This window comes from Toxorhynchites rutilus, chromosome 3 (genome assembly GCF_029784135.1).
Source record: "Toxorhynchites rutilus septentrionalis strain SRP chromosome 3, ASM2978413v1, whole genome shotgun sequence".
NCBI lineage: Eukaryota > Metazoa > Arthropoda > Insecta > Diptera > Culicidae > Toxorhynchites > Toxorhynchites rutilus.
The window spans coordinates 322121788-322148066 of record NC_073746.1 but is presented as its reverse complement, the minus strand read 5'-3'; the positions used below and the strand labels follow the sequence as shown (position 1 = coordinate 322148066).

The 26279-nt window shown below is 36.1% G+C and overlaps 1 protein-coding gene across 6 annotated transcripts in view; it reads right to left on the bottom strand.

The window, feature by feature from the left end:
• LOC129779897 (low-density lipoprotein receptor) overlaps positions 1–26279 on the bottom strand; it is an 839868-nt gene that overhangs the window by 377153 nt on the left and 436436 nt on the right. The window lies entirely within an intron of this gene.

Sequence of the window (26279 nt, the reverse complement as noted above, 5' to 3'; positions counted from 1 at the left end):
TTTCGTGGACCCTTCCAAACTTTCATTTCACATTCTGACATAACCAAGCGTAACTCACTCCGCTTCATCCTCCATTAATCTCGCCAATGAATCAATCCCCAATCGGCAGATGCCAAACATTCCGCCGAATCATCATCATCATCAAACCACATTCGGAAGGCGCGCGCAATCAATTTTCAATCATCCGTGTGACGCGCATCGCATCCAACCCCACGAATCCACCCCCGCATCACGCGAACGTTTATCATTTGCGGCTGATTTCACTGTCACTTCCGATGCTGGACGGACCGAATGTTGTATGTTTGGATGTGGGTGTGGGTGTGGGTGTGTGTGTGTTTGAATGCGTCCGAAAAGAGCAAACGATTCAAATCTTAGCCAACACTAACTGGAAGCCGGAAATCCGGGCCTAAATTTTGCCAGTCATTATTTATTCTGGATTTGCTGGTCTTAAGCTGATTCGTAACAGGTTTGACAGCCAGAGACACAGACACGTGCCCGCACACATACGCACACACACATGCTTATTCCCTCTGAGGTAAAGTTGAATAAATAAAGATCAAGATTTCGAACTCCCAGGTGTGAGTCCTATTCGGAAAGACAAGGTTAGAAGGAAGAAGATGGAGAAGGAAAGCGAGCTTTGCTCTTTTAATTTCCTGGAGTGTCAGCATCCAGAGGCAGGGGGGAGGCGGGCAAAAGCAGCTGACAAGTTGTTGTCTTGCAACGAACATAAACAAACCCGCATTCCGACCGGGTAAATTGTGTTCTGTTGCTGCTTCGGCGCTACTAACTGCACAAGTCTTGATCTGACTCTGTTATCCTACATATTTTATTGCCTCGGATTTGGTGTTATCTTCTTAGTAAATGTAGACAGCAGCAGCAGAGAGGAGCCATTCTCTGGTAATTTGTTTGGGTCAGAATGAATTAATGAGAGTGGACACTAATTATTTTTCGCCTCTGCGTTTCACAGGGTCTACGATGCAAATCGTGGGAGTGTGAATATCATCACATGACTGTTAAAGTTTAAAAAAATCCATGAAAATCTCGTTTACTATCTTCAAATAATTGTGAGTAGAATATGGTAGAAGCGTTTTATTTTTAGAGTAGAGCAAACAAAACGCTCAGCGGAATAAAATGATAGGTGCAACGAATGACTATCAAAATTAGCACATTTTGTGGGACTGAAAATAAATTTGAAGAAACAAAATTTTGTCGATTTCAATCAAATGTGGAAAACAATATAATTCAATTGGGCGCGAAATGGCCGCTTTCACGAGTCAATTTTCTTGATGCAATGCTCGATAACTTTCGTTAATTGTTGATCTTCACATGCTAAACAGTTCCCGGAAAAAGTCTTGGAAAATGATTAACAAATTAAATTGTTCTAAATTAAGACCTGGTGCAATTTTTTCATCCATTCGATTCATGTGTTTCAACACTTTTACAACACGCAATGTGAGTACAGCGCGGACTCGATTATATACAGTTTTTGATTTCTTTTCACTGTATATAATCGAATCCTGCATATAATCGAGTCGAAAAATATTTTTTTATTTGTTTTTTTTTTGCATGTATTTTTATTTTTTTGATAATAAAAGAGGAAATTGATTTTTGGTTCATCCCCTTAAAGTCAGAAAACACATTTCCCACATGAAAAAAATTAATTTATCCAGATTCTCTCAGGAGACGATCATTAGGGTGGCAGCGGAAATGGTCATGTCAAATTTCAAAAACCGACCGTGTAAATTTTGTTTATCGGCCCAAAAAAATGATCTGTGCGAAGTTTCAGCTCAATCGGACACGGTTTAGGGGTGCCTCAAAGCTCTTAAAGTTTTAATTTTTTGATCCTCGCAAATCTTCCAAGGGGGGAATAAAGGAAATTTAGAAAATCGTTTTTTTTTTCGATGCCAAATGACTTAAAAAGGCATGAAAATTTTTGGCCGAAAATCGACGTTTTGGGACTTGGCCTGAGTGGTCGAAAAATCAAAACTTTGAGTTTACCTGGCATGTCCGATTGAGCTGAAATTTCGCAGAGGTAATTTCTTTGGACCAATAAACAAAATTTACATGGTCGATTCTTTAAATTCGATATTTTTTTCCATACCTTCATTGTATATCAGGCAAAGTTTTTCTGCATAAAATTTTTTTTTCGAGATGACACCTGATCTCGACGTTTCATGCAATCACAGTCAACTGTTAAGGATAATGAGAACTGAAGAAACACGGGAGAAATTCAAATAATTATGAACGGGTAAGTTCTACGTGCTCTCGCTTAGCAAACGTCAAACACAAAGATAATGAGGAGTGCTGTTGGTTTTTTGTAACGTAATTCTCAAATAATGTGATAGTGAAACCAAGAGATTACCCTAAAGAAGCAATTGTGATATTAATTTTATTATTATATCATCAGTGCATCAAGCATTTCAAGATATTAGAACAAAGTGTCCGAAATATATTATATAAGTGTCCGACATTATATTTAGGACATTTTGTTCTAATATATTAAAATGCTTAATGCACTGATGATGTAACTATAAAATTAATATCACAATTGCTTCTTAAGAGTAAACCCAAGAAACTTGAAAAAGACCAATGCTTTTTTCTATTTTGTTTTGCAGAAAATCCTAATTTAAAAACTATAACATCTACAAATTTTCATAGCACAATTTAAAAAAAACTTATTTTTGTATTTTTGTATTTTTATATTATGTACTAGCTGATCAGGCAAACTTCGTCCCACCCAAAAATTATAACAAAATATAACAATAGCTATTATATGAGCTTTTCTTACATTTTTTTCGGAATTGCCAACTAATCATCCATATATCGGGAGCACTGCTACAGGAAAAAAGTTTTCTAACAACAACAACAACAACAACAATTACGAAAACACTTGTAATACTAACCTCGAGCCAACCGCGAGTAATCGGTTACATATTACTAACATAGATAATAAGAAAAATTGTATTGAACTCCCGGCCCCGTGAGGCTAACGCCATATGAGCCTTTATAAAAATATATATTTTGGAAAAAAAAACAACTTTTTTAAGTTTTCTCTAAAAAAAAACTACAACTAATCCTAAGTTTGTTTAAAGTTAAATGTAAGGGATACAGTGTTTTCTGAAAAGAAAACTTTATTTTATGTTAGAATATAGACTTTTGTCAAACGCTCATTTCTTTAGCCTTTTCCCTTATAGATTTTGAAATGCATGGCGATTGCTGAAAATTAAATAGTTTACCCGTACCATTTTTGAATGTAAATTCTCGGGATTATCATGTTCTTGACGTGTTTCTAAATATAAAAAAAGATTGCAGAACATGTCAATCGTAAGAATTTACAGACAAAAATATCATGTGTTGAACGCCAGTACTATCTTTTAGAAGAAAGCATTGTATGAGCTATTTATATATATTTTTTTAATTTTAATAGAATCGTTTTTATGAAAAATGAATTTCAATTTAGAAGAACCATTCTATTCATTGTAAATTTATTTTTTTTATATTTTTCAATGAAAATTTACATTTACATTTCTTTGACTAACATTTTGTAGGTTTAAGAAATTTTGAGTTAGGTTGTTTTATTTCCTAAAATTGTTAGAAAAAATACTATTAATTATAAAAGATTTCAATTCACAAACAATCAGAACTCAAAAATGTTGGTCGGTGAATGAAATGAAGCATATTATTATTGATTCTTTTTCTTTATTTCAGTTTTTTTCCCTCAAAAAAATCTTTTTTTTTTAATTCTGAAAAAAAAATTCATCCAGCCATTCCATTTCAAACCGATATAGTGGTACTCAGATTTTAGTGAAAACTAGTAGTTTGGTTTCTTGTCGCAAAATATTAGATCTGTTTTGTTTATTTTGTTATGAGGGTGCCCATTTTCGTTTTAGGGTGGTTCGATTTTTTTTCCAGAAATGACATTTTTCAAAAGCCCATAGCTTTTGAACTCAACGACCGATTCAGTGAACGACATATCGGATTAACGGCAATCTTCTTTGAAAAAATATTACACTTGCAAAACATTGAATTTGATTTTCGTAAATATTGATTATATTTGTTTTTTATAGTTTACATGGACTAGAGGGCGCTATAATTTTTTTAAATATTTTCCCTTGATTGCTAATGTTTTTTTTTATATTATACAGGCAAACCTGTTTTTGTGCAGGGGATAGGAACCGCACAAAAAAAATCTTACTAAACTATTTCAGTAGCTTTAAAAACTAGTGTTCTCTACACAATTTCAAAAAACTTGTTTTTATGCGATGGATAGGGACCGCATAAAAAAGTTGCCTTAAGAAAAAAACCCAAAACCTAATGATTCCATTCGTGATCAACATTCGATTTCCTTTTTTTCACTTTAATAAGCGGCCTACTCACTTGCGCAAATCATAAAATCAACTCTTCGCTCCTTTCAATAAGCTCCTTCTGACACTTCAAAACAAACAAAAAAACATGAGAAAGGAAATTAGCTGACACAGTCCCTATGTAGAGCGATGAAATATATATCAAATATAGAAAAAAAAAAGATGACCGATACCGCACGAAGTCCCACAAAAGAAAGTTCGCATAAAAAAACCGTTCAAAAACAGATTTTACTGTATATCCAAAAAACCAACTGCTAGAAATTGAACTATTGGAGTTAGGATTGGGCGATCTTTAGAAAAAGATCGATCTTGACGAATCGAACTTCCAAATGGCGAAAGGATCGATCCATTGATTAAATCGGTACCAATGAATCGATCTTTGCCGAATCGATCTTTGAAAGATCAAATGGCTTTTCACAATTTATTTATTCATTCTATTGTATATTAGAACCGTAATTTCTTTAAACAGGGAATACAAATTTATTAAATATTTCTTTAAATATTTCTATTCAATTTTTTTTTATTTTGTTGCTCAGTATAAAGGCCACAAAAAACTTTAAAGCCAAAAAAATGAATTTTCCAGGGCATTCATCTTGTACTGTCATGGAGTTACTTAACTAAATAAGGTATTATTAGAAATTCCACAATTGGTATTCGTTCAGAACTCAGCTAGCAAAATTCAATGTCATCTGATGTCATCATTCAATTTCATCACAATTTTTACTGTAAACCTAGTGCATGTGAAGGTGTAAATATAACTTGCAACCGCTTGTTTTGTTATGACCGAACTTACACAACTGCTTCTCCTAGATTCACGAATAGAATTGGGCGACCTTTATAAAAAGATTAATCGTTGGAAAATCGAAAGCCTTTTATCAATTCATTTTTTTTTATTTTTATTATTGAAATGCATATCTTCTTTAAAACAACCTTTCGACTGATGTCATACCCCGTTCAGTGATCTTATGGGCCATTGGTTGCAGTATGGCGGGCCCCTCAATCAATCAATCAATCAATCAATCAATCAATCAATGTTTATTTCAGTAATTGTGGTTTTTACAGAGTTTACACAATGATTTTTCTTGTTTTGAGACCAGCTACAGCTATACAACTAACAATTGATACTAATAAAGTCGAAGCAATTTATGAATCATATAATACAATGAAAATTTTCTAAGGGAAAAACGAATTAACAAAAAACCCTAAACTATTGAGCAAAAAAAAAGAGCTTTAACTGACTTACGAACTAAAGACAAACACAACAATAATTAATCATAAAGCTCACGAATGAGCTCATGGTCGGATGCTACACATTTCCTCAAGAAATTTTGATTTAATTTGTTACAGAATATATCTAGGGTATCGATATTTGCTATCTCATGTAAATTTTCAGTACCAAACCAGTATGGGAGGTCGTATATCAATTTTAAACATTTGTTCTGAATAATTTGCAACATTCTTTTGTGTGTTCTGGCACAATCCTTCCATGCCGGATAAGCATATGTCAATATCGGTCGAAATATGACTTTATACAATAATAACTTATTAATAGTGTTAAGTTTCGATCTTCTATTTATGAAGCTGTATAGCATTTTGATAAGCTTCTCGCTTTTCTCACGGATATATTGAGTGTTTTTCTGGAACGTAAGTCGTTTATCCAAGACCATACCTAGATATTTTACCTCATCTTTCCATGCAACTTCAGTACCGTCTACTGATAGACATCTACTTGGGAGTTTTCTAGACGCTGTGAACCTCGTGAAGTAGATGCATTCTGTCTTGTTCGCATTCACTTTGATTTTCCATTTATTGCAATAATCAATATAATGAGCAGTTGCTTGATTCAATCGGCTAATTACGTCCCTCGGTCTTTTTGCAGACGATGTTAAAGCGAAATCGTCGGCAAAGTGATATCTAACACAGTTTTGAAAGTTAGGAATATCACAAGTAAACAGATTATACAGAACTGGTGATAAAACACTACCCTGAGGAACACCTGCATGGATAGGATAGATGTCGGATAATGTGTTGTTTATGCGGAGTTGAAACGTACGATTTTCCAAAAATGAAGCACAAAGCTTTACTAAGTATGAAGGGAAGCTCTTATTAATCATTTTGTAAATTAAACCTTTGTGCCATACTGTGTCAAAAGCTTTTTCTGTGTCTAGAAGAACCATGCCAGTGGATAAACGATTATTTCTATGAGCTTTTATGTTTCGTACAATTCTACAAAGTTGGTGTACTGTGGAATGTTCACTTCGGAATCCGAACTGTTCGGCAGGTATTATATTTCTATCTCCCATGTGCAAATTTAACCTTTTTTGTACAATCCTTTCGAAAATTTTACTCAAGGAACTTAAAAGGCTGATAGGTCTATAATTAGAAGGGTTGCTTATGTCCTTATTGGGTTTAGGTATAGCAATCACATTGGCATGTTTCCATGCCAATGGATGATATCCTAATTTAAAGCAACAGTTGAAAATATAAGCTATGTAAACAATAGCTTTCTTAGGAAGCATTTTAAGAACTCGATTGCTTATTCCAGCAACCCCTGGGCTCTTTCTGTTTTTTGTCCTTTTGATTAGATTAGTGACTTGTCGTGGGCTCGTAAGACTCAGCTGATCATTATTATCGGGAACGAAATTTTGTAAGAAATTATTCACGGTTGTATTTACTGTTTCTTCAATAGAACTGATATTGTTTAATGTAAGTTCATGAGCAGCCGCGAAATGACTGCCAACAGCTTGTACTTTTTCTTGATCAGTGAGCAACATTTTGTCATCTGTTTTCAAGGGAGGCAAAAAACGCTGTTTATTTCTTAGTAATTTTGTAAACTTCCAAAGCCTTTGACGATTATTCAAATTTCGATTCATTTCAAGTAAGTTCTTTGACCAAATTTTATTTCTTAAAGTTTCAATTTCTGTGTTTACTTGTTTAGCTAGCGAGGCGTAAACAGCTTTCCATAGAAAGTTACGACGATTTCTTTGCCATTGTCTTCTGCAATGATTACGAAGTCTGATTAGTGATTTTATATCCGGTGTCAGACTAAGTTTATATCTATGTGGCACAGATTTGGGGATGAATAAATTGTTCGCTTCCAATATGATTGACTCTAAGTTTTGTAGTAAAGCGTCGACTTCTGAAGTTTCGTTTTTTCTACTCAGGTCTAGATTGGTCAAATCGATTCTATCATGAATATACGATTTGAAGCCATTCCAATCTGCCCTGCTATAATCAGGTATAGCATGCGGAGGGATGAAGATCGGGGTACCAACATTTATTTGCATGAATACTGGCAAATGATCTGAGGTCAATTTACTTAAAGCTGAGATGTCTTCAACATTATGAAGACCGTTACTTAGGGCAATATCAATAGTAGAAGGTAAACGATTAGGGTCGTTGGGTGTGTACGTTGATGTGGGAGGATTGTGTAAAATGAATGAACCTGTCCCCAATTCATCAAATAACAAATTACCAGCTGAATTTGCACGAGAGCAGTTCCAAAAATGGTGTCTGGCGTTCAAGTCGCCGCATATGAAAAAACTTTCTCTCATCCTGGTCAGTTTTCGTACATCGCTAATGAAAGATTGAGTATCGTTGTTACTGCCGGGATTGTATACTGAGACAAAATTGATTTTTCCCGATACACAGTCAACTGACACGCCAACTGATTCTATGATGGCAGTTTCGAAACTTGGAAGTGGAGAATGAGAGATATCTTTACGAATGACTATAGCGACTCCTCCCTTTGGTCCTTCTACCCGGTCAAAACGGTATATAGTGAAATCAGCATGAGAAAATGTCGTACTCGGTTTTAAAAATGTTTCAGATAATAAAGCTATTTGAATGTCTTATTCAATCAATAAATTGAAAAATTCATGGCTCTTTGAGATAACGCTATTCGCGTTCCAGAACAACACTTTCAGTAGATTGTAATTATCCATCACGTGGGAAACAGTAAAATAATATTATTTCAAGTATGACTTTAACTTGATCTTGTTTAGTTCTACAGACCGACAGTTTTGCGAATGAATCATTGATAATTTGGACTACCTCGGAATGCGAGAAGAGATCTGAGCCAATGTTAGTCCTAAAACTATGGTTAGTATTAGTGTATGCCATACCCGCTTGCTGAACACGGAACGCACTTTACTGGCGTAAGAACACTCGGGCTGTTGGGCATCATGTATCTTAGTGGACAGTTTAGCTTCGAGGGAAGGGAACTGATCTTGGCGAAGCATGAAGGTGTTCTTTGTCGAGACTTTCCGTTGGTTGATGGAACTTCTTGCTTTGATGAATTCAATACGTTTAGCGCACTCTGAATAATTCGCCGTGTGGTTGAGTTTACAGTTGGCACACTTCAGTACTTCTTGGGATAGTTTATCTTCCTTGCTGGAGCGATTGGCTGTTAGAGGACATTTCTCTGTTGAATGAGTTTTACCACACTTTACACATCTTGGAGGTCTGAAACAATGTGTTGAACCATGCCCAAACATTTGGCAGTTGTGGCACTGGATAGATACGTTATTTTTTCTGGAGTAATATTCCCAATTGACGATGCTGTGGTGAACGGACTTGATTTTCCTGAGGTCGTTGATTTGGATTGATCCTTTACGAAAGTAAAGTAGGTACAGTGCATGATCAGTGTACTTCTGTTTTTTGAGCATCATCTTGCGAATCTGGAACGGTTTAACCTCCACTTTAACTAATGCTGAGGCAACATCATCGACTTCCATGTCATGTAATCCTGATAGTACGATTTTGGTCGTTTTCTCCTCGTCAAGGACATATGTGAAAAAGTGAACCTTTTGCTTTTTCAGATGACCAATTAGCATCTTGTAGTCTCCTGTCGAATAGACATACACGTTGATTCCGGACGAAGTTCGTTTGGTGTTGAATATTGAAACACCAGAATGCAGGATCTTTCCATGTGTATCAGGAAGACTAAGCTCCGTCAATGTAATAAGCGGAATCTTAACCTTTTTGGTCGAACTCGGCTTGGGAGTATGGTTATTGGGAACTTCTTTGTCACCAATGTCTTGAAGCGGCGAATATCCATTGTTCACACTCACCGAAGAGAGGTTATGTGAACTTTTGCTCACCTCGTGGCGTGGTGATACTGTGTCGTTATAATCCATTTCGGAGTATCGTGACGGATCACAATATTTCTGCTTCGGCATTCTGTCTAGAACATCTGATTCTGAATTGTTGGCGGGTTGAACCTGCTTTTTGGACTTTCTCAGTGTATTTTCACTATCCGTCAGTGTATTTTCACACACGAGGAAATGTTAAGTCGAAAAACAATAGAGTGCTATATAATAAACCACACAATAGAGCTCAGCACAACGAACTGTTCACTACAGCAGTCACGAGAGGAGTGGGCGGACCCCTCAGTAGCTGCCGCTAGTTGTGACCCTACCAGCACTTGTACGGAAGAAAACCATTGAAGAATCAGACTGTCTGAATGGATCCAAATGATGATATCATGTTTATAGAATTTTTTAAGTGGACTTTGGTGGGGTTCAAATCGATGTGCACTGAAATACAAATCTACAAAATGATTTTCCAAATTCGAAAAATCGGATGAATAACATCGATTTTTGCGATTTTTTCGAGTACAAAGAATCGATCCAAAAAATCGGAAATCCGAGATCGCCCAATCCTAATTGGAGTCCAATTTTTTCGCAAGTATAATATTTTTTCATAGAATATTAGCTCATTGGTTTCAATTTGATATGTCAATTATCTGAATCGATCCAGTAGTTCAAAAGTTATGGATTTATAAAGAAAGTCATTTTTGGAAAATAGGGGAAAATGATTCTTTGAACCATCGGTTTACTAAAAAAAAACCTCTGATTTTTGGATATGTTATGTGTTCGAATGTCGGCCACCCCTAAAATGGAAATGGGCACCCTAATAAAAAACAAAAACATAAAATATTTTGCCATAAGGAGCAAAACTACCAATTTCATGAAGAGCTGAGAACCACTATATCGGTTTAGCATAGAACGGCTGACTTACTATAATGTATCGAGAAATATTTTCAAGAAAAGTTGTCATCAAAAATTAAAGTTCCAAATAAAATTTGGAGTTTTTAAAAAATATCTTTCTTGCATTTTCAGATCCAGTACTGCTCAATTTGTATTTAAATTTTTCTTTCACGTGGCACAAAAAAAATTACGATATATTGATTTTTTTTCTAAATTCTGAGAGCCAGTACTATACTAATTTATATTAACATTTGGAACCCCCTTTCGATCCCTAGGGACTGACAATGAGCTATGCGCTTTTATTTTACATCGATTCGTTTACCGTTTGGCAAAGCGTAAGTATTCATTTCATACAATTTTTTCTGCTCCACAAAACTTTGTGAATTGTATTTTTGAGTTATTTAATTTTTTTTATTAGTTTTGAGGCTTATAAATGAAATGCCCAGGAGGCAAAAATCAACATTTTCGACACCTGCTCTTCTTTGTCTTTCATAGAGTTCAAGAATCTGGCGAAGAAGCCCGGGACTTTTACGACGTGTATGGAGAAAGTCTACAGCACGGAAATGGTTTGCAAAGTTCAAAAATGGTAACCTTGACATCGATGACACGTCCCTTCTGAATTCGATAAAGAACGTCTCAAATCACTTTTGAAGGAAAACGGTCGCCAAACCAGTCGTGGATTGGCGGAAAAAAAGGAGATGCGGCAAATATATAATTGATTAACTTATTGATATAATTATGGTTTTTTGTTTAAATAACAGCTACGCTACGAACTTATTCAACCCCAGCTTGAAAATTTTTAAAATTTTGCATATAAGCTTTTCACACCGAACCAATATAACCAATTTAACATAATTGAAATCATGTTCGCATACTGCTGCTGGACTAATGTTTCGACATCGTGCAGAAATTTCACAAACATAATTTTTACTTTAAAAAAATGGTTATATCTCGAAAAAGGTTAGTACTAGGATAAAACGTTGTACATAGTTTTTCATGCAGATTCCATTTTTTATGTTACTCATCTAAAACTTTTCTAAAACGAGCTTGAGCTTGGGTAGACTGTACACTTCGTAGTTGCTCTCCGTGATTGACCAGAACCAACCAAATTGCACAAAGAACACACAGAATGACGCTTGGGACTAGCAAATCATTCTCGTTGTGCAATTTTCGGTGATTCGAGCTTTAAATGGTCAATAACCAGGGGAAGGGAAGGAATGTTAGTATGATAATCGCCGCCCGAAGGCCAGAAGGGTCGCTTCTATAGCGTGGTTCCCTAGCGATGATCATGGAAGGGATAGTTGTTAGTGGGAAGAGGTAAGAATCAGGATTCACTGTGGTAAGTGATATGATTATGTGAACTATTAAACAATTGACGAAACAAAATTCCAAAGATCTTATGAGTCAGAACACGCGTGAAAACTCAAACCCAATAAATGCAGCGATATATTCCATTATTAGACACGCGTATTCTACATCGAACTCTTATTGCGATGGTGGAGATTTAACTTTGGGAAACCTGAGAAAGTAACCGAGAAAATTCTTTCACAGCCAATCGAATCGACAATACATTCTTATTAATTACTAGCTAACCCGGCAAACTTCGTCCCGCCCATTTACTTGATTAATTCTCGAGTAATGCAGAAATTTGTGTTTTATTTGTATGGCAGCAACCCCTAAGAGAGGGGGGAGGGGTATCTAACCACCATAGAAACATTCATTGCACCCTAAAGTTTCCATATGCCTAATTTGGTTTAATTTGCTTGATTAATTCTCGGGTAATGCAAAAATTTGTGTTTCATTTGTACGGCAGCCCCCTCTAAGAGAGGGGGAAGGAGTATCTTAACACAATAGAAACATTTATTGCATCCTAAAACCTCCACATGCCAAATTTGGTTTCATTTGCTTGATTAATTCTCGAGTAATGCAGAAATTTGTGTTTCATTTGTATGGCAGCCCCCCCTTATTTATTTTATTTATTTATTTATTTAATTTGTATTATGTAACTTGAGACTTCGGTCTCATTTAAATGCTACAATGATTTGTATACAGAACAGTGCGTCACTAATATAACTTTTATGATTTCAATTTGACTAATTCTACTAATTTAACGGTTAAAGTGCTCTAAACATTTCTTCTTAAATGCAAATTTCGAATTCATTAGAGTAAGATTATTGGGTAATGAGTTCCAATGTGAAACACCTCTCACGAAGAATGAATTGCCGTATTTGGAAGTGGAGTGTCGAGGGATAACATATTTCCTTGCGCGCGCGGTTCTCAAAATATTTAATTTTTCGTGTAAATAGCCAGGATGGCTTGTTCTCGCAAGATCAAATAAGAATAAGCAACATCTCATAGGCGCAAACTTTATAAATGGGCAATTAAGCAGACGATACTGTAAATGAGAAACCCTGGAAAATCTATTCAAGTTGAATACATATCGTACACATGCATTCAATGCTATTTGTAATCTCGATTGAGCGTACATTGATGATTCGGAAAGCAGGAAATCACAAGCGATGAAATGAGGTAATACAAGACTTTTGAAAAGCTTGAGTTTCATATCCGCACTGAGGAAAGATGTAGTAGCATACAATGTACGAAGACCAGCATACACTTTCCCACATTGTTTGAATATATATTTATCAAAACTAAAGTTGGATTGAATAGTGATGCCAAGGCTGACACCATCTTCAACAAATTCTATTGTTGAGTTGTTAAACTGCAACGTCGGTTTTAGTATGATGTTGTTTTGAGAGTTGTTTATGAATAAAGCATTGGTTTTATTAAAATTCAACACAAGCTTATTCATGTTCGACCATGCATATATTCTGGCTAAATCATCGTTGATTTTCTTTGAAACCATTGTTGCCGAATTATCCTGACAATCATAGTAAATTTGCACATCGTCCGCAAAGATGTGAATTTTGCAAAATTTCAACACTTGAGGAAGATCGTTAATATATAAGGAGAACAATATTGGTCCTAGAATTGAGCCCTGAGGTACTCCAGAGTATATAGGAAGGAATCTATCTAATTATCTCCCCTTAGAGAGGGGGAGGGGTCTCAAAATATCACGAAAACCTTCCCCGGCCCCAAAAACCCCTACATACTAATTTTCAGGTCGATCGGTTCAGTAGTTTCCGAGTCTATAAGAATCAGACAGACAGACAGGTAACAGGTAATGAATTAGAGAGACTTTAAACTCTGAGAGTTCATTCGTCTCTACACAGACAGACATCACTCCATTTATATATATATAGATTTATCGCGCCTACTTTGTATCGAACTCCAACCACAACGGTGGAAAATGTAACATCATATTTTCCGTTACCATTCGCGAGTAATCATTTTAAAATTTTGATCACGACGGCGGAGAGTTATTTGTGGGAAACCTGAGAAGGTAACCGAGAGAACTCCTTCAAACTAATCGTATCCGCGATATATATTTTGCAGGTACCCTTTAAAGAACTCCAATCGCTACGGCGGAATAATACATTAACATCTACATAGACACACCAACTGAAAATACAGATCAAACACTCACAATTATCAAAATAATATAGAAACTTGCTACTTCCATGATTTCCGGTGTCATTTAGGTGCAACGCTACATTGCTTTGGCGATATTTGAACTACAACTAAATTCTTTAAATTATTTCAATTTGAACGGTCGTTTTAGAACCACTCTCCCCTACACATAAACACGCTCTTCGAAAATGAAAATTTACGAAACCGACACTTTCTCTTTCTCTCAGTTTGCACATAACAAAGAAGCAGACGGCAAACTCGAACGCATTGAAATCGGTCAAATACGAAATGTACACTCACATCACTAGTTAACGTATATGCTAAGAAGAACCCACACGCTGGCAAAATTATACAAAAATGCTTTTCAATTCAGTCATAGAAACAGACTGTGATTTTAAAATCTGCGAATCACTCCTCATCTAAAACTTTTCTAAAACGATTTCACAAAGTATTGAAATTTCATAAATTTTTAAGATTTCATATCTCCATTTTGGTGAGTTTACCACGGCACCATTAATGTTGTTTTTCCAAATTATTCATAGTGTGAGTCGGCATGACTGAGGGTGCTCGTAAGGGTACCAATAAATGTATGGGGAAAATCGACCCTAAAATTTTAAAAAGTGGCCCCATACAAAATGTTTACCTCCTCGAAAATACATCCTATGCCAAATATCAGCTCAATCGGACTTGAGGGAAGGTGGCGCAAAGCGGTCAAAGTTTGAGTTTTTTGAAAATCGAAAAATCACCCAAAAAAAAATAAAGGAAAATCGGGGTTTTTGAAAACAAATTTTTGATGCCAAATGTCTTACAATTGCATGAAACGTCGAGATTTAGTGTCATCTCGAAAAAAAAAATTTGTCAAAAATCGACACTCTGGGACTTTTTTTTTCGGAGTACGAGACGAAATGTATGGTTTTAAGTGCCAATAAAAATAATTTTCTCGATTTTTCATTCGGGACTTGTTGCGAAATGTTGATTTGCACAATAATATACCCTATGCAAAATATTTGCTCATTCGAACTTCATTTATTAGTGTTGCAGACGTTAAAAGTTGAGTTTTTTGAAAACCGAAAAATCATCGGAAATCGGGGTTTTGAATTTTTTTTTTGATGCCAAATGTCTTAAAATTGCATGACAAAAAAAAAACTCAAATTTTTACGTCTGTTACACTAATAATTGAAGTTCGAATGAGCTAATATTTTTTAAAGGGTATATTATCGTGCAAATCAACATTTCGCAGTAAGTTCCGAATGAAAAATCGACATAACTATTTTATTGATACCCAAAACTATACTTTTCGTTTCGTACTCCGAAAAAAACCCAGAAAAGTCCCAGAGTGTCGATTTTTTTATAATTTTTTGTTTTTCGAGATGACACTAGATCTCGACGTTTCATGCAATTTGAAGACATTTGGCATCAAAATTTTCTCTTCGAAAATCCCGATTTCCTTTACTCCCCTCTAGGGTGATTTTTCGATTTTCAAGAAACTCAAACTTTGACCGCGTTGCGCCACTCTCCCTTAAGTCCGATTGAGCTAATATTTGGCATAAGGTGTTTTTTCGAGGTTGTGAACATTTTTTATGAGGTAACCTTTTGAAAATAGAGATGACCATTTTCATTGGCACCCTAGTGCTCATACACTGTGTGACCAAAGCCAAATATTTGCCTTTTCTTGACAGATAAAATTTGATCAACGTGTACTGATTAAATATATTCGACAAAAATTAATTAAATATTTCAGTCGTTTTTTCCATGTTTGATGTTTATCACTGTTTGTCACTGTGGATAATTGAAGAGTGGCAATCAAAATAGTGTTTGTACAAATTTTAAACAGATCTTTATCTGTCAAGAAGTGTCGAATATTTGTCGTCCGGATAAACAGTGTACGGCCACCTTAATTATCGCGCGAGTAATTCAACATGGCATATCGAGTATTGAATATATCGAGTAATAAACGCTCCGGAAAATGTGAAATTCATTTGGTGATGCCAGCGCCACTATTTTGGAATTTGATGTTCTGACTAATTACCAGAATAGTTCCCTCAATTTTTTTTGCAATTCTTGGAACGAAGTCGAAATTACATCCACATAGCATTACTCGGTTTCCGTCCAATTACACAAAATTGTAATAACGAAACTCCCACCATCTTCCATCTCAGCCGGCTCTTCGCTACCGGACCCACACACAGCGAACCCAAATCTCCCGTTTTCACAGAAACCACACCACGGATACCACTGTCTGCGCTCCCACCACCCAATAACTTGTTCCAACGAAATTTTCCGCTTCGTTACCGTCGAAATTCAGCGAAAAGTCCTAAACTTCCCGGTTTGCCACCACACTCAGTTGCGACTTTTGTCAAAAAGAAATTTCCACCTGTCTCTTTGCCCGCCAGCTTATTTACACTTGACGGAGCGCTTTTTCTTTCCCTCGTTTGTCCCAAACCTTAGGAAGAGAAAAGCAGAAAAAAACCAACAAATGTAATACACATTTTCAAACGAAGCAACGGAGAAGTTCCACGCCAACTTTGACTGGTGATGGGAGAAAACAGTGGAACAGAAGAAAAAAAAGTGGGCAAATTACAAATAAGCAATTTTGTAAGTTTTTTTTTTCGCTGTTTCTCTTAGTTGGCCCCGACGGTGAGACCAAGAAACTCGGTACCCCGATGTTGCACACAGTTATGGTTTTGTTGCAACACGGGTTTCGTTATCCGGAGCAGCGCCTCAAACGCGGTGGGAAGAAGGACACGCTCGCCTAATCAATTCATGACACGTAGACACTTTTCATTTTTTCGCTCTCCATGTTTTTCGCTCTTTCGCTCAGTGTGTTTCTTCGTCAGCGAAATTGCTTTCTCCAAGGAACAGGAAGCGAGAGACTGGCTTTAAACCGGAGACCTACGGCTGTCATAATCAACCGAACGAAACGTGAGACACCAAGTAGGCGACAATGGCTGAGACACGGTGGTTTGGTTGCGCCAGTTGCGAAATGGAAAAGATGCACTGAAACAAAAAAAATAAATAGCCCCCATTTTCGCGTGTTATTTTTTCATACACTGAAACGTGTCCCTCTAGAGGGGGGACATGTAAGCGAATAGGAGGGGAAAAAATGTCTCCATTTGTTATATTCCGTCGGACCAACTTTTGTAATGAGAAGATGGCCTGCGACCGGATCTGACCTTTCGGAAGTAATTTGCAGTGGCAGTCATGTGGAGCGGAGGAATTATTTGCGTGTAGGTATGTGTGTTGTGTTTTTCCGACCGTTGATTGGCACGGAAAAGTTTTTCCAATTTTGGGTGATTGCTTTGTGAGCGTCCTGACTGCTATTAATTGAATTGATTTCCCAGAAATTGATACGCCAGCAGCAATACGCCATTAATTGTCGGGGCGAGATTATGTTTTCCGCTTCTAGTGATGATATCCGGCAGCAGGGGGAGATTGTAAGCCGACTTATCTAAGCTCTCGTAAAAACTTGGACAAATATTAGACGCACTTAAAAAATTAATGATAATTATTTTAGGTCGAAAAATTTGTTCAATCTTGCGAATCGCACAGATAATAATAACACCTGAAGCGTCTTTTTTTATCCCATTTGTTTATTTTTTTAGGCTCATTAGAATTTGAGCTGTAACAGAGCCGGATTTTATCGTGTACATGTTACATGTTTTATTAAATCTATGAATTGTACATTACACATAGCCAATTTTCAGGCGTAAGAGTATTCCTTCTGTACCATTGCATATGACACATTTACACAGTAACCATTTAGGCGTACGAATATTCCATCTGTTCTTCCATTGTTCAGTTAGACCAGACAGCGGAGACAGTTCATATGATCATTGTTGTGTTATTTTTAGCAAAATAGACGGATGTTTCTGGCAGGACAGAACAGTTGTATGGATGAGTCGATCTCCATTAGACCGTGGACCTGTTGCGTCTTCACGCTTTTTGAGATATTAGGTCGAGGAAGAAGAAATCCAATGCCAATGCAAATCCAATCCAATGTCGATATCATACAATTTCAAGTTTAAACTCGTTGTGGAGGTTACATTCCATACTAAAAAATTTTCCTGTTTTTTGTTTGTTTCATTCAGTTGTGAAAATTCGATACATTTTACACTTTTCTTCTATAAAAGCGAAAATGTATGACAGACGGCTAAGATTGGGGTGTTTAAAACATCCATTAAGCATCCACAATAATAGTCCGAATCTGGCACCAAGCGATTATCACCTTTTTTATTTCATATTTCACTCAAAAATAATAAATTTCTTTTTCAACCTAATACGTCAACAATGCGGTCGTATCTTGGACACAACCTCCTATAATTTTTTGATCAAAAAAACAAATCCTACTTGCATTGATATTACCCAACTGGGAACAACTCTATCTCGGTTGCGTGTCGCATTTACACAACATCTGACCCGGAGTAAACAAGATAAAGCACTATATGCCCAGTGAAATTAAATTAAAGAATGTTTTTTTCGAGGTCGGTTTTCATGTGGGCTTTTGCTATAAATTCGCGAAGCACAAATTTCCCGCGGAGCACCATTTGAAAACCCCTGAGCTAGGCTATCGTCAGCTCACCGAGAAAATAAATGTTCTGGAATTTTATCAGTGATTTGGTTTCGCATGACGGTAGGAAAACTCTCTCCACAAAGGATGACAGCTAAGCTAATCTGGACTGGCAATATTAACGGAAAGGGCTTCTGTTGAGAAGATCGCATTGTAACGATGTAACGATGCAACAATCACCTAATTTTTTATGCTATGATTGATGATTGTTTGGTGTTGCAAGTTATGCAGTCGTAATGATAAATATAAACAAGGAGGGGATATAGCGGGAGGGAAATATTTACACTAGAGTATTGGTAATGAATCTCTGCTGAGGCAAATATTCAGCCTCTTTCCAAGCTGTTAAAATTGTTTGTATTCTGTCATCAAAGCGTTGAAACTGACGCTATGGTATAGCAGGTGTTGAGGTTGTGCACCAAAAAATGATTTAGGAAATACCAAGTTATTCATTAAGTTTTATTAAGTTATTAATTTATTTGGGCTAGCGTGCCAGTCGCAAAACTGCTTTCAACTAGGATTGCATTTGCGCTAATCTTGATCATAATGAAGCAGTGCTACTCTTTTCGAGGTTGTTGAGATTAACAGATAGAGTTTATTTCGTTTATTTAGTCACCAAGAAAGTAATTGTCGTTTTGGAATATTGTACAGGCAAACCTTTTTTTGTGTGGGGGATAGGGATCGCACAAAAAAAGTCGCATAAAAAAATTGTGCAAAACTTCACCAGTGACTTTAAAAAATCGTGTTCGGTACACATTTTGAAAAAAACTTTTTTTGTGCGGTAGGACCGCATAAAAAAAAAGTTTCTCCCAAGAAAATAACTCATATCCACGCCGTTCACCGTTCAATTTCCTTTTGTTTCCTGCTTTGCGACGGGACAGTTTGGTTTCCGGTCGAAACGTGTTGCTTTTAGAAATCATGTCATGCAAACACATAGAAAAACTTTGATAGGAGGAGGGGAATAATTTCAGAAGTAGATAACTGAGACGCAAATAAGCCTTTTTTCATACTGAAATGCATAGAAACCGAAATTGAAAAAACTAAATGGACGGTAACTTCGTCAAATATGCTTCTTTTCAGACATCGCACCAAAAAAATCGCACAAAAAAAACGCACAAGAACAGAAAATCGCACAAAAAAAATCTCACAAAAAAACCGCACAAAAACAGGTTTTGGTGTATGTGATTTGGTTTCGCTTGTCAGTATCAAAACTTTCTCCACTAAGGATGACAGCTGCGCTTATCTCGAGCATGTATTGTTCTGCGAGCACAAGAATGAATCATCAGACAATTATCGTCAAATGATTCTACAATTAAAAAAAACATTTCAGGGCGACCAAACTGATAGAATGGTTATTTCAAAATTTTCGTAGCTTTATAAAATAATATCCATAGGTTTAAACAAGCGACTTGAATTGAACTACAGCGTTGTTCTACGTCAACAATGCGTTCGTGTCTTGAATACATCCTCCTATAATTTTTATTTTTCAAATATGAATCAATCTAAGCGAAAATGAAATATTTCAACGTCACGGTGAATGTTAATTGGCTATTCTGAGTACATAGGAATAAAAATCCTGATTTTTGATGATTATAATTGAGAGTTCACCAGAAAGGTTTAAAATGATATTGCCACGAAGTTCAAAAATATAAGGGTTGAGTGTCAAAGAACGAATTGTAGAGTGGTTAGAGAGCTTCAAGTTTATTATGCATTTTTCGGATAAAATTAAAAAATAACACATTAAAAACCACCAACTTTTAAATTTATCACTTCTGAAGTGTTATTTGAATCCATCAATTTAGATGTTTCATCCCGTATCCATGTATCCCGTATTAATATTTCATTAAAATTTTAAACAGTACTTTTTGAATTAGAACTAGTTCAAGACAAACCCGAAACAAAAAAAAAACGTAAATATTGAAGTGCTTGCGCATGAGTCGTTTGTTATGAAGCAATTAATTGCTTATGGGAATGAAAGATAATTAATTTATTGTGAGTTTAAAACTGGGATTAAAAATCATTCCAGAAGAGCGAAAGTTTCTCCAACTTGCTTGTACTTGCAATGCCAATTTCCCCAGGCACTTTGGTTTTGATGGCTGTGTTAGGGAAACCGTAAATCGGGTCAATCACAACAGGGCAGTTAAGGCGTTTAGATAGCGCTTCACATATTACAGTTATTCAATTGCTTATCTCAGGAAAAATAACATTTTATTAATTGTAATAGATGCGTAGAAATATTTCTCATCAATGTATATAAACATATTTCCGATATATTCAATGTTCGAGTTATACGCTGTCAGCTGTAACAGAGCCGAATTTATCGTGTACATTTTTTTCATGTTGTATATTACACAGTAGCCATATAGGCGTAAAAGTATTCCTATCTCATCGATACACATTTTTTTTATCCGTTACACATTAGCCATTTAGGCGTAATTCCTATTCTATCGATACACAACACATGTCGCATTTTTCGGCGTAAGAATATTCCTATTGTTCGAATGTTCACAGTCAGACACAGCGGGACTGTTGATATGAAGCTTCCATTGTTGTGTTTATAAATAGCACCAATTACCGATGCAGCAGATCGATCGTATGTGGAGTGAGAGGCTGGGATCACCATCACATGATGATTGATGCATTGACTTAGTAGCTAGAATGATCAGTTGAGGGCCCTGAGTTATAAGCTCATGATTGTTCGCTTATTTAGTAACGGACACGCAACCAATTAGGCTACAAAGACCCCCGTTTTAACCATTTTAACGTAACAGCCATCTGTACACAATAAAGATTTCGCTCCTAAATGAAAGCAATCCGAAAAAGGTAGGAGTTAACCATATTTTCAGTTATATATACACCCAGGTTTTTTACGCGGTGTTTTACGAGGTTTTTTTTCCCAAAAATGACTTTTTTTTTTCAAAAAATCATAACTTTTGAACTACTGGATCGATTCAGATGATCGACATATCATATGAAGGTTATGAGTTAGTTTTCTTTGCAAAAATATGCCTCGTGCAAGAAATTCGGATTTTCATTGATTGTTTTTGAGTTTTTCATGGTTTTCTCGGTTAAAGATAAAGGGCGCTATATTTTTTTTGTATCTTTTCTGGGAAGCTGAGGTTTTTTTGCATAATATATCTAAATATCAGTAGTTCAAATGTTATGAATTTTTGCAAAAAGTCATTTTTTGATCCACCGGTTAACTTTGAAAATCATATCTCAAAAACAAAAAAAAACCTCTCTGATATCGAGATAAGTTATGTAAAAAATCTTCAACTTTCTAAAAAAAATATTTAAAAAATATAGCGCCCTCTAGTCGAAAATCATAAAAACATTAAAAAACAATATTTATCATCAGTATCAATATAAAAAAAATAATATAAAATTAAAAAATCAATAATTACGAAAAAAAATCCATGTTTTTGGGAGTTTTAATATTTATTAACAAAAGACTCAAAAAGCTCCAAGGGTTCCAATTTGATATGTTGATCATCTTAATCGGTTCAATGCTTATGAATTTTTGAAAAAAGTAATTTTTCTGGAAAAAGTGGAAAAATCCCACCCTAAAAACCCTAAAAATATACGGGTCTAATGTTTTGCGATAAAGAACAAAATTACCACTTTTGACAAAAATCTGAGAATCACTATATCGATTTGGGATGGAATGAAACAAACATTCTCGAGATCACAGTGAACCGCGACAAGTCATGCAATTTTAAGTAATTTGGCATCAAAATTTATGGCAATTTTTTGGTTTTAAAAAAACTCAAATTTTAGCTTCTGCGATACCAGTAAATGAAGTCCGAATTAACCAATATTTTGTATAAGGTATATTATCGTGCAAATCAACAATTTGCAGCAAGTTCCGAATGAAAAATCGAGATAACTATTTTTATTAGCACTCAAAACCATACGTTTCGTCTCGTGTTCCGAAAAAAAGCCCCAGATGGTTGATTTAAAAAAAAAATTTCGAGATGAAAGTAGATTTCGAATTTTCATGCAATTTAAAGACATTTGGCACCAAAATTTTTGTTTTCGAAAACCCCGATATTCTTGGGTGATTTTTCGATTTAAAAAAAATCAAACTTTGACCGCTTTGCGCCACTTTCCCTCACTTTTTCGAGGTGGTGAACATATTTTATGAGGTAACTTTTTGAAATTCGAGATGACCATTTTCCGAATAAAAGCCTACATGGGCTGAAATGTCCCGGGATTTTTCAACAGAGGGTGCCACTAAAATGAACAAGTTTCATTTCGAGAGGTGTGATTATGTGTGAAGTTTCATGACATTTCGTTTATTTGTTCACGAACCTCAAATATCGTATTTTGATTAAACATTGTTTTTTTGCTAGAAAAAACTCCTGAACAATCAATGCAGTGATTGGCGAAATGTTATTTCACTTCTTTTTATTCGAGAACAATAGCTTATCGGTGGTTTAGTGAAACAAAAATGGGCCGTACAAGTACCGCAAATGCACCTCACTCTGAAAGTCCAAAGGAGGCTACGAATCCAGAAATCGTAAAACAAGTGCATCGACTCGTTTTGAACGATCGTAAAGTGAAGTTACGCGAGTTATCTGAGGCCGTAGCAATTACAAAAGAACGAGCGGGATACATTTTGCACGACATTTTGGACATTAGAAAGCTATCCGCGCGATGGGTGCCGCGTTTGCTGACTGTCGACTGAAAACAGCGGCGCGTTGATGATTCAACAGCCGGTTTGGCGTTGTTGAAGCGTAATCGAGTAGACTTTTTTCGGAGTTTTGTGACTATGGACTAAACGGACTTTTCAGCCCATGTAGTACATATGAAAATATGAGAAAGGCACTCATCCTACACATGCTTCTTCATATCATGTATATATTTCAAAATAAGCATGACATGACAAAAATGTTATATAACTATTCTAAAAGCCCATACGAGCTTCTTTATTTTCCGGTAGATTGATCCAGTGACTTCATATCTCCTCCGGCAAATCTTTCCATGATTTTTTTAATGCCATGTTGAGGTTTTGAAACTTTCTTCAGCTGATTCTTCGTAAACAATTCAAATGTTTGAAACACTCAATGTAGTCATAGGAATAATTCGTTCTAAAAGAGGCTTTTGTGAAGATGATTTGTTCTATATTAGGGATCATTCACGTATTTTTAAGGTTATTTAAATCTGATTGTTCAATTGACCTGAACACTCGAGGGAATCTGAAAGTTGCATTCAATGGTGCCCGAACTTTTTAACACACCCAGCTAAATCTGAAAAGCTATGAAGCTATCCAAGAGAGACCTGCTTCATAATTCGTTCTACTGAGCGTGGAATGAATCAGCTGACAAAGAAGTGTGCTCCGCCTCCAAATATTTCAGAGTAACTCGATGGATTTCGAATGCTGAAGAAGTCATAAGCAGGATAGCAAGACCAACAGATTCCAATTCTTGTTCTGTCCTACGCAATGGTTGATTTGAGAAAAAAAAATTGTAAAAAACACTGCGACAATGTGAATTGCTTCTGATTCAGCAAAAATATGATATCACAGTCTAATGTGTTCAGATAAAAAGCACAGCATACATCCTGAGGTACTCTTCTTTCATCTTCTAGCTGATACTCGTACGAAAGTTCTTTGAGCTGATTTGATTTTCCTGATCACGCCGTCGTTTAACCAACTCACGCATAGGTCTGACAGACCGAGAATCAATAAGGTGATTGAATTAAATGACTATCAAAATTGGATGAAGCTAAAGAAAAAAATATTTTCTGGAGGTTTTTTTCATTCGATTATATCTTTTTCTTTAAATTAATACCAATAACGCCTAAAACACCTAAAACATATTACTAACATAGATAATAAGAAAAAAAATTGAACTCCCGGCCCCGTGAGGCTAACGCCATATGAGCCTTGATAAAAATATATATTTTGGAAAAAAAAACGCCTAAAAATATACAATAGCAATGTACAGGAGTATTAACAGAGACACGTTTACTGTACTGCCATATAAACGAGTTTTGTTCCGTTACTGAAAATCCTCAAAATCAAGAACTGATTTCAGATTTTTGCTCACTCCGAATTTGGTCGTAGAAAATTGCTTTGCATCGTAAGATTTTCAAAATGAATTTACGATTGAGGACCCTCTTTTCTTGACGCTTGCGATTTTCCGTTATCCGGCTAGACAAGCCAGGTCGCTTCGAACCAGCACAAGAGATTGACAAGCGTCTTGAAACATGGTTGGCAGATCCTTATCACTCTCAGTTTCTGTTTCGGAACTAGTATAACGACTGCAGGAAATCAAAGGCACCACTTCTTCCAGACATTATAGAAATTCTCTTTCAAATTTCTTCCTGAAATCCCTGGGAGGGTCAACAGCAGAGGCGTCTCGTCCGCCTGTTTAAACTGTTCATATGTCAGGTAGATAATCTCAGAATAAAATGTATATTATTTCACATTTGTAGCATGGATGAGGAATTATCGAAGTTATTTTTTTGTGATTTCCATATTATCCCGAATATCCTTATTTTATTTTCTATTTTGGTGGAACTCAAACCCACCGTGAAGAATATAATATGATAGTTACACTTGATTACACCCCCAATCCGCACGCAACACAGCCTCAATGCTACGAAATAAGCAGTAATGACTACCGGGTTCAAACCATTCATCTGAACTCGCCGTCATCCAAACACAGGGCAAACACAGTCAACTACGTATGAGATGATCACTACTACTAATGTGCCGCCTTGCGTAAAAATGACGTTTTCGGTTCAATATTTCTGCTGAACAAAACCGATGCAAACGATGGAAAATACACACCACACCTCTTCAGTGTTTGTTCGTGTTTGTCATCATTTCCTTTTCTGTTTCTCTTCCTACTCCTGACGTCATTAAAATTTGAGAGAGGGCACGAGACCGCGAGAGTACACAGCACCAAACACAACGAGCGAGCGTGATGAAAATAAAAAAAAACGAACAAATTCATTCATGATTTCTTTCGTTGATGTGTGCTTTTTATTCGGCCGTTTTTATCGATCTTGTTCATTCGACAACTTGAACCCGGTACATACAGTACACGTTTGTCTGCATACGTTTCAAAACCTTCGCTGCATTGACCGGACATGTGGATGAAATAGCTGCGTACTTTGGTCTTAATGCTGACAAAATTGTGGCCCAGAGCTATGAGACGCTGCTGTAATGTCCGGAGATAAATCTAATATGCAAACATTTGCGAAACAACGGTTATTCACTGGATATATTTACTGTCGAGCACACGTATTGAACTTGGTTTTGCTTCACTCGTGCATAAACAACAAGAAAACGTCGAGGTTTTTCAATAAGATATCAACTCTTGCGGCATTTTTCTCGCAGTCGTTAAAACGTAGCGAGACATTGAAGCCGGGTGACGTCTTTAGAGAACCCCTATTGAACTGACAGGAGCCAACATATCGAGTATCCCACTGACATATTCCCTTTGTTTTCACATGAATTGGGTATCCCACTGACAGTTCTGCTTGAAATTTTGCGGACGATCCTCGCATCAATCGTAGCACCCGGCTGCAAAATACCAAATGTTTGCAAAAATAGTTGATTTAAAGTATGCACCTATCAATGAGGTACATATCGAGGTGGAGCAGTAGGCGAAGTATATCTGTATTGGCAAGCAAAATATCGTGTCGTAATTATTTGCATTCAATATGGAATGTATATGGAAGAAACAAAACAATGTTGAAAGTACTCACGTTTGCATGACAATTTGAGTCAAAATTCTCATGAAATCATTCAACTGTTTGTTTTTCAACAGATGACAATTGTATCGTGGCTTATTTCGATTATTTATGTGGTAAAAAGGT